Consider the following 8927-nt stretch of genomic DNA (forward strand, 5'->3'; position numbering starts at 1 on the left):
TTAGTGATAGATAAATCCAAATACGGAACCTTAAAAAGGGGAATGAAACAAAAATGACTGACTTAAGGTTCGGCCAAACCAACGCGATCAGCCGGCGTGCAGCGATGGCGACCAGATTTCAATGCATTGATCGCCATCGCTGCACGCCGGCTGATCGCGTGTGATCGCATTGGTTTGGCTGAATCTTTAGTAGGTTGACGGTCATTTCAAACGTGAATTTATTGACAACAAAAAATTACTTGCTGTTTGTCCCAAAAAAATCTGTTCATTCGTTTCATAATAAGGCAAAGGAGCGAAGTTCGTGTGCATGCCAGAACGGCCCAATAAATGTTTCTGTACCAGTTATACTTTATTACGGCAATAAGTTCGTAATTGCGTTCGAAGTGGAAATTTTCAAGGAAACTTTGCCTCAATATTTCATGGGCCGGTCGAAAAGTAATTAAAGACGCACGTAAGAGGGTAATTTAATACTGAAACAAATTAAAAGTACAACGAATGGACCACAAAGGAATTGAGGGCGACTTTCGCAAACCTTTAAATTTAGGGTAAGCACTCCAATTATTTGTAGTTTTGTGTAGGTTTCTCCATTTCTTGCTAGCGATCATTGTGTCTTAGGAATGAGACTGATAATTACCTACTCCTACCGACTCATGCATAAACATCGAAGTAATGAGATGAGATTACATTAGTATGATTTAGCGAATAGGAATGAATAAAAAACATAATTATTGTTAGTATACAGGGTGGAAACGATAAGTGATCTCACTCGATTATTTCTATACAAGATATCCAAAACCTGGTTACTGATTCTGAAAATGCTTCAGGAGCTCGATATCTTGTATAGTTTAGAATAATCGAGTGAGAACACTTATCGTTTCCACCCTGTATAACAACTTTAAGATACCTATTTTAGTTTTCTGTTAGAAAAAAATCTTTGGTCACAATATTCGGTGTACAATGAAAAGCATTTTGGTGGTGCTTTGACGAGAACTGGGGCAATTACCCCACCCTGTTTGCCCAATTACACGCCTCGGATAACGCCTGCAATCGAACAAACAAACAAACTTCCACAATTACTTGAAGAATAAGGCCATTATGACAATTGAATTAATTCGCGGTCCCGCTCAAAAACGTCTCGAACGATCTACGTTCTAATTTTGTTTAAATTGTTATTTAAGTAAGTTACTGAAGTTTTGTTTATTGTTTGTCTCTTGTTGTTGTTGTTGTTGTTTGAAGTATTGTTTATTGTACTTATTCTGTTACGGTAACCATGATCGCCTTAGTGCAGATACAAATGCGGGCTCGCGTTTTGTGGGTATGATTGCATTTTTGCTTCGGAAAAAATCTTAAGTTGTTTAACGAGAATGAGGGTTTTCGTGAATGAAAAGTCCGCCAGATGGCAATACGTAGACGCGAGGTCCAAATGCTGAATGATTGGTTATTTTTGACATGACATTGACAGATATGTCAAAATCCACCAATCACGTAGCAGTCAGACCCCACATCCACGTCCCGACATCTAGCGGATTTTTTATTCGCGAAAACCCTCATTAGAAGATGCATCAATATGCATGATGCATACCTCTGTTAATGTAGGTTTATTTTGAAATAGAAATACTGATATTTTTGTAACCTTTTAAACTTACTGCAATAGATCCCGCATTAGGTATTGCGTATGTTCCATGAAAATATAGCGACTGTGTCTGCAATTTCAAATAAAAGCGTAAAATAAATCAAAAAGTCAAACTTTACTAAAAAAAGGGATATTTTGTTAACATTTCCACGAAACTATGTTTTCTAATCACTTTCGCCAACATAGGTTATTTTTTTCGCAGAATTTTCTAGAATATAAATTCACCTCTAAATGAAAAGTTACACCAGTTTAGAATGTGCTAACAGTGATAAATAAATTGGGTATTTCTCACTTGATCCCGACGTAGACTGAATTAGCGTTCGTTTGGCTCAAACTTTTGCGTGTAAACAAATTAACTTACCCAAATAGGCTGATTTAGCCACTTGAAATTAATAGTGATGAGAAACCAAAGTTATACTATCGACAGATTTTGTTCTTGGGGATAAGTAACCAGATATTCTGGGGCTTTAACTTTTAATAAGTATTAATAATGATTTGGTGTTTAAATATTAGTTTGCTGACATTTTTCTAGGAGTACTTATATGGATTTTAACTACCTACAATCATTCCATTTTTTTCATTTTGAGTAGTCACGGCTTAAATAGGTATATATAAAAATATAATAGGTACATAACACTTAAAGAAATCGACATAATATCGGCGATCTCAGTATTGAGACATAGCTTTTGAAATAAAGAAAGAAAACATTTATTTCTTTTGGACAGCTTACCTATGTTTAAGTTTCTTTTGGAAACTTTGACTTAGCGTGTAACAATTATGTATAATGAAACCATAATGCCAAATATGTACCCAAAGACGCTGTTACTTGATACAATTCGTATAATATTGGTTCTGAGCTAACGGTTAAGGCTTTATCGATACTCGATACTCACTAATCAAGTTGCAACACTATACCTAATGTTGTGCTAATTTGTAGTAGAATGGAGTATGAAATTGGCCATTCCAGAACTAATCGCTCTAAAGATTGCAGATTGGATTTGTGCAAGCTTCTCGGAGTTAGCTTGAAGTTGCGCTGTTGTAGAATTTCATATTATGGCAGTAATATTTCAGAGAATGCTATATTGTATTAAAAATTAAAGTATTTATGTCGTGGTCCTTAATTTTAGAGCTATTAAAATACTCTAATCATTGGCATTTTCAACGTGTTGGTTTTCATAAATAAATTGCATAAAATACTGTACATCACAAGATTCGCTGAGGGCATAAACATTCTGCGGAATAAGTAACTAATAAATTGGGCAAGGCTAAAAAACGGCCTCTTTACCTAATGAATATCAGGCGGTTTTAGCATAAACACTGTAGTAGTACCACAAAAGAATCATGAATTCTTAAACAACTCGCCAAGCAACATCTGTAGCTCATTCAATTCGAATTTATTTGAAACAAACAATTCCTTTGATAAATTGTTTTTAATCCGAACAAAAACGGGATTATTTTGATCCAAGGGCCTCTGTAATGAAATTAGTCCAGGCTCGCAAGTGTTGGACTACAAAAAGATCTGGTTGTAAAATTAGGGATCTGTTTTTTTGTATAATCCAACAACTCGGCCTCGGCTAATTCCCGGCTGCGATCTTTCCCTTTTGTTTCAGTCACAAAGTGAGGCACTTTAAAAATCCCTTTTCTTTGCATGCCAACTAGGCAACAAATGACATTCAATTAATTATAAATAAGATAACAATTAATGACTAAATAAAGTATCTTAAATATACGCCATGACATTGATGACCATCACACAACACTAATTGTCACTCACGGAATTCGACCCCGTAACCAACTCGTGATGTAGCATCCTAATAGCTGCACACCCGTCTATTTGTGAGGATGTCCTATTAAAAGTGAACAATACAATTAATAGTTCCTAAGTTTCATAAAGCTAGGTATTTAGCTTCAGTAAATCAGCAGGCTTCATTTATTATCCAGAAATGATAATAATGACAGTGAAACAGGAATAATCAAACGGTTATAATAACGAGCGGTGTTAAGTCTACTAGCGTCTCTAATCGACTATTCGGCTCTCTCTGATGGAGGTCCTGAATATTCTATCATGATTAAACTCGAGGCTCCAGTGACGCGATTCAATGGCTTATTGAAGCTAATGGCTTATTTATTAAAGTCAATAGCTTATTTATTCAAGCAAAAAGCCTGTGTAAACGTTGGCCAGCGTTTGTAGAACTCGACTTTGAATTTCAAACGCACATTGAAATTAATTCTAAGGCGTTTATGTTGCTGCCGCTATGAATATTTCCTGTTTTTGTAACATTCAATCAGACTGTTACAATGCTAGATAGGTATTACATAAAATAACATTATGCTTATAATATTATGTTTTAGTCCATTATGCTACAATTTCACGTTCTATCTATACAGATCCACAAAAAGGACGATGCGATTGAGATTCCGCGTGCACTAAAATANCCAAAATAATTATAATTAGTCTTCAAACTCTTCTTTATTATTTTTTTACTGTGTAGTTATTATTTTAAAACAAAAACGTAACCTTTTTAGTAGAAAATTGCGGTTTGCGCATTTTATAATAACCGATGAAAATATTTCAATATTACTCTTTGTTTTATTATTACGGTCTATTCATTTACTTACAATTTTTGTTCAGTTTATTGTTTCCTTTTTTTTAATTCCTCTATATGAATTCACGGTTTGAATACCTACGTGGCTTCATTTACTACGAATGTAACTTGAAAATCTTAATTTTTCAATACTCGTACCGAGAATGTTTTATTAATTGGTTACGCGAAATATTAAAATAAACTCTTTTTGATTCTGTCGGTTATGTAACACATTTAATAACTACTTCTAGCGTAGTTAGTAACTACTCCGATGCACATAGTAGCTTTCCTTCTAACTCGGACTGCTAAGTTAAGCTTGCAGAATCTTTCAACTAGCAGTGCTAAGCACATATTAATAACTTGAAACATCCAGTTAATTGGGTGAATTCTGCTTCGCTAGAACACTCTCGTCGACTTTACGACTTTATCAAGACGAGATGCACCGTCGGCATTGAAGTAATTAAACCCACTAAGCACTTTATAATTCACACCGCTCAACTGCCAGGATATTACATCCTTTAATTAAATTGAGCTTCAGTTGAATCAGATAACTAGTTTTACTGCTCGTATAAAAAATGACCATTTAATTAATTAAGACTAGAGTTATGATAAATTAAAGAACATGTTTTTTACTGTTGTATAATGATCCCAGATAAATGAGTGATTGTTAAGAAAACATATTGTTGAGATTTTGTTTTATTATTTTTGTCAGTTTCACTATAAGTTGGTCGATTTAGCAACTATCATTCGTGTTCTAGAAGGTCGCTTATCACTCTGGTCACCAAGAAATAAGGTTTTATTGGTCTTAACCAATTATTTTACTAGCTTAAATGTATTTATGTTTGGTTCAGTTATATACTTGTGTGTCGTTTTACAACATGGGTCTAAGAATCTCATTTAAGTATCATCAATAAAAGACTTATTCAGTTTTCCATAAATTGAACGAGCTCATTATACTCATTTAATATTTCGTACAGAAAGCTTATCTCCTTATTTCTACTTAACTTATTCAATTCGAAATTCTGGAAAACTCCAGGATGGAGATTGAGAGCAAACGTCTATCAATCTTATTTACCATTTAGCGATACAAGATACACAGGTCAAGTTCAGTATTTTACAAATTAAGCCCTTTCTTAATCCAGTAAACCGATTACCCTGAATATCGAATTCATAGTCAATCATTAATCCGGCGATTATAATAGATTAGCCCAACCCTCATAACCGATGGGGCATCACTTGAATTAAACCAATCGCCTCTTTAGTGATGTACATCAAGTAATGTATGCCTTAATATCGGCGTTTTTAATTAGATAAATAATATCGAAATATCGATCTTATTTCAGTTTGATAGAGCGTTTTCAGGCGTTTATGCTTCGTTGCATCGACTCGGTGTCTCATATTTTACACGAACATTAGTGACTTTTTATTGAACACGAATACGTCTAATCTACACCTGAGATTTATAGCGCTGTAGATGCTGAAGTAATGATAAAAGGCAGTACTTTGACAGCCAGTGATATAAAGTTACGCATATTGACTACAACTTTAACACTCCACTAATAAACCATCCCCTATTTCATCTTAAAAGTTTAATCGAAATTTTCAGTTGCGGTTAAAAAGAATCGTTAACGCTATTACTTGTAGCACATACAAAAACTCGATAGCAATTTTACCGATAGTTCGTCATCACTAAGCCACCGGCGAAAGGGATTTAACTTAAATAGTAATGGAAAATTCATGGCGCTTCGAATGTTCGATTTGAAATTTTAATGGGGGTAACAGCTGGAAAGGTAAGCACTTGGTTGGGTGCATTTAGAATAAAAAGTGACATATTTTTCATAGAATATTGTACAAAACTGTTTACACTACGAGCTCGGGATTATCATGAACGTTTAAGTAAACGTAATTTGTTCATATACTCAAAAAAAAATGGCCAGGCCAGCTCTAGCTTTTTCAGAGCAACTCTTACGTTTTTAAATGTTTTTACGCAGTAACCGATATCTTTAGTAATGAAATTATCAACATTAGTTTCATTTATTTACCATCGAAATTGTGCTTTAAAACACCATTAAAACACTCGATATTTTGCGTGTCCGACAACTATTGAAATACCATATTCCACAAAGTTCTATGCGTTTAAATCGTCCCAACGAAGTCTAACGCTAGCCTCAGCTCGCCAGCGCCTTGTAGAGACGATAAGACGCAACTCCGTGAATAAAATCACAATATTTTAGACCGCGCCTCACTCGTAATCTTTTCGGGAATACTTTAGAGATGCTCTGAAATAGTTTTGCTATAAAACTGTATTGCATATTTGGGAACAACGAATTTTCCGCCATTCATTTCAATACAAAGTCTGCTAGATCTAGCCTTATAGCATCTTGGTCTTCAAACTTTACTTATTGAACACACACTTGCATTATCACAGATTGCAATATGCCTTAGGTCATTTAACTACATTTCAACCGTAATAATTTACTTATAAATTACATCATCTTGTATTTTATTTTCACTCTTTTGCTGGACTTCTGCCATTCGATTTCAAACTCTTACCATCAGTTTATTTAAGCTTCTACCGTATTGATTTAAAATTATGTGTGAAATATTGAAACACTCGAAATCACTCGTACGTTACATGCACGGCACAAGTTCGCCGAGCCACTCGTAGTTGTGAGAGGCTCGAAAGTCCTCAGACGAGAATACAGTTTTACGTAGCATTGTGTTTACCTGCGACATAGTAAAACATAATAGTACTATCCGTTCGCGATAAGTTTGCCGCTGGCGATATGACGTCACTCGAAGGAAAGCGTCTATATGTATAGCAAACAATATTGAAAATATTTTTTATTTATTAATATTGATAAAAATTGTGTATTTGCGTAAAATAAGACACATTAATTGCGTTTAATCACTAACTAATTGCGTTTAATCGAGGTTGGGGGAGGGGACGCGCATTCCACGGACCGGCAAACTTAGCGCGAACGGGTATACAAATTGTCATTAGCGAGTAAATTTCGTACAGCAAAAGATCAGAACAAACCTTTTTCTGATACCACGCGATTACTTTAACGTTTTAACTACAAAACTGCTGTGTCTATTACAATCATAGTCTGTACAAGGCGGTATTGAAACTACGAGTACTATTATGGCACGCTGGTAGAGTCACCTACACGAAATATTAATTTAGAAATACTGACTCTACTTAGTTTACTTACGTATACCTAGGTACAAGTTAGAGATGTACTGTTATTTTTTACTGTGACACAGACTTTCGATGGGATTAGGGCTTCGTCTCAATTCCATTTGCATTTTGAGTGCGATGCTGCAAGTTTGATGCTGCTATTCTGTTCTGCACTGTTCTCTATACCTATCGTAAACGTTTGAACGGGAACTGAATGAATCATAATGCCATTTGCTCACTAATATGTAAGCTACGAGTAGGTATGAAAAAACCTATTAAAAATTTTATTTTCTCTTAATTCTTAACAATTTACTGAAAAAAAAAAACGCACAATTCTCTTTAGCTTAAACTTAAACTGCATAGAGCCATAAATATTTATATAATTTGGCAAACAAAGATTTTAAATTAATTGTTGATTTCAGTTGAGATCTTTCACGTCTTAAAACATTTCAAAAAGTTACTGAAACGATGATAAAAGTCAACTAAATTCAAAAACTACGTGATAGTTATTTAATAATGTAAGTATCTGCTGCTGAAATTATAATTATAGTCTATCCAATATAGCTTGATTAGAATGACGGCTGTCAAACGAATGTGACTAGTGATGGGTATGTTTCATACGGTTCACATAGATGTATCGATAAGTTTTCGAAAAAATGATATTAAAAAATGCACCCAATTTTTCTTCATATCTTCTATACAGTGTNTGGAACAAGGAGCTGAGGCAAGCGAGGAGTTCCTGGTAGTGGCCTGCTGCAGGCTCAGCTGGATCAGCGACTGAGGACAACGGGATCTACGGGCTTCACTACACATCGACAAAGAAGGTTTTTAGTGCAATCTATGTGTGAGTGAAGTGCGAACCGTGAGTACTTTGACATTTACTAAGCAAGCAAATTTCGACTTTATTTCAAAGAAGTTTAAAATAACTTTAAAATTGTTTGGAACTTTAGTTTATTTTCATAGGATTTTATTTAGAACTTAGAATATTTTTATAAGTAGTTAGGACTAGTGATGTTCATGTTAAAAAAATATCGATATTATTTTCGATATAATATATCGTAATGTTCTATCGATACTTTGCGATATATCGAATATATATATCGATATTTTTGAAATATCGTAAGCAATTTCCTACTTACTCGTATTAAACTAGTTTCTAATACAAAAACAAGTGACCATAAATAAATAGATTCTATGGTCTATACTACTACTATAGGTGTACCAGAATCTCATGGCAAATAGGGAAAATAAACCTTGTTGAGAGCAATACTGGGGAAATTGGAATAAACGATCTTGATACTGTTTAATTTTTTACTTTTATGACTTTAGTATTAATGAACATGAAGTACGAATATACATTTTAGGTAGGTATGTGTATGAAGAATGTTGTTATACATCGGGTTTTTAACATAGGAAAATGTCTTGAAAAATAAATAAATCGTATTATTACTTTAAGTAACTAATTTTATTATGCATCATACTTTTAACTTATCACTTCATTCAGAACTAGAAAACGATTCTAAGAACT

This window comes from Ostrinia furnacalis, unplaced genomic scaffold (genome assembly GCF_004193835.3).
Source record: "Ostrinia furnacalis isolate ACB-3 unplaced genomic scaffold, ASM419383v2 OfSCF6535, whole genome shotgun sequence".
NCBI classification, from domain to species: domain Eukaryota; kingdom Metazoa; phylum Arthropoda; class Insecta; order Lepidoptera; family Crambidae; genus Ostrinia; species Ostrinia furnacalis.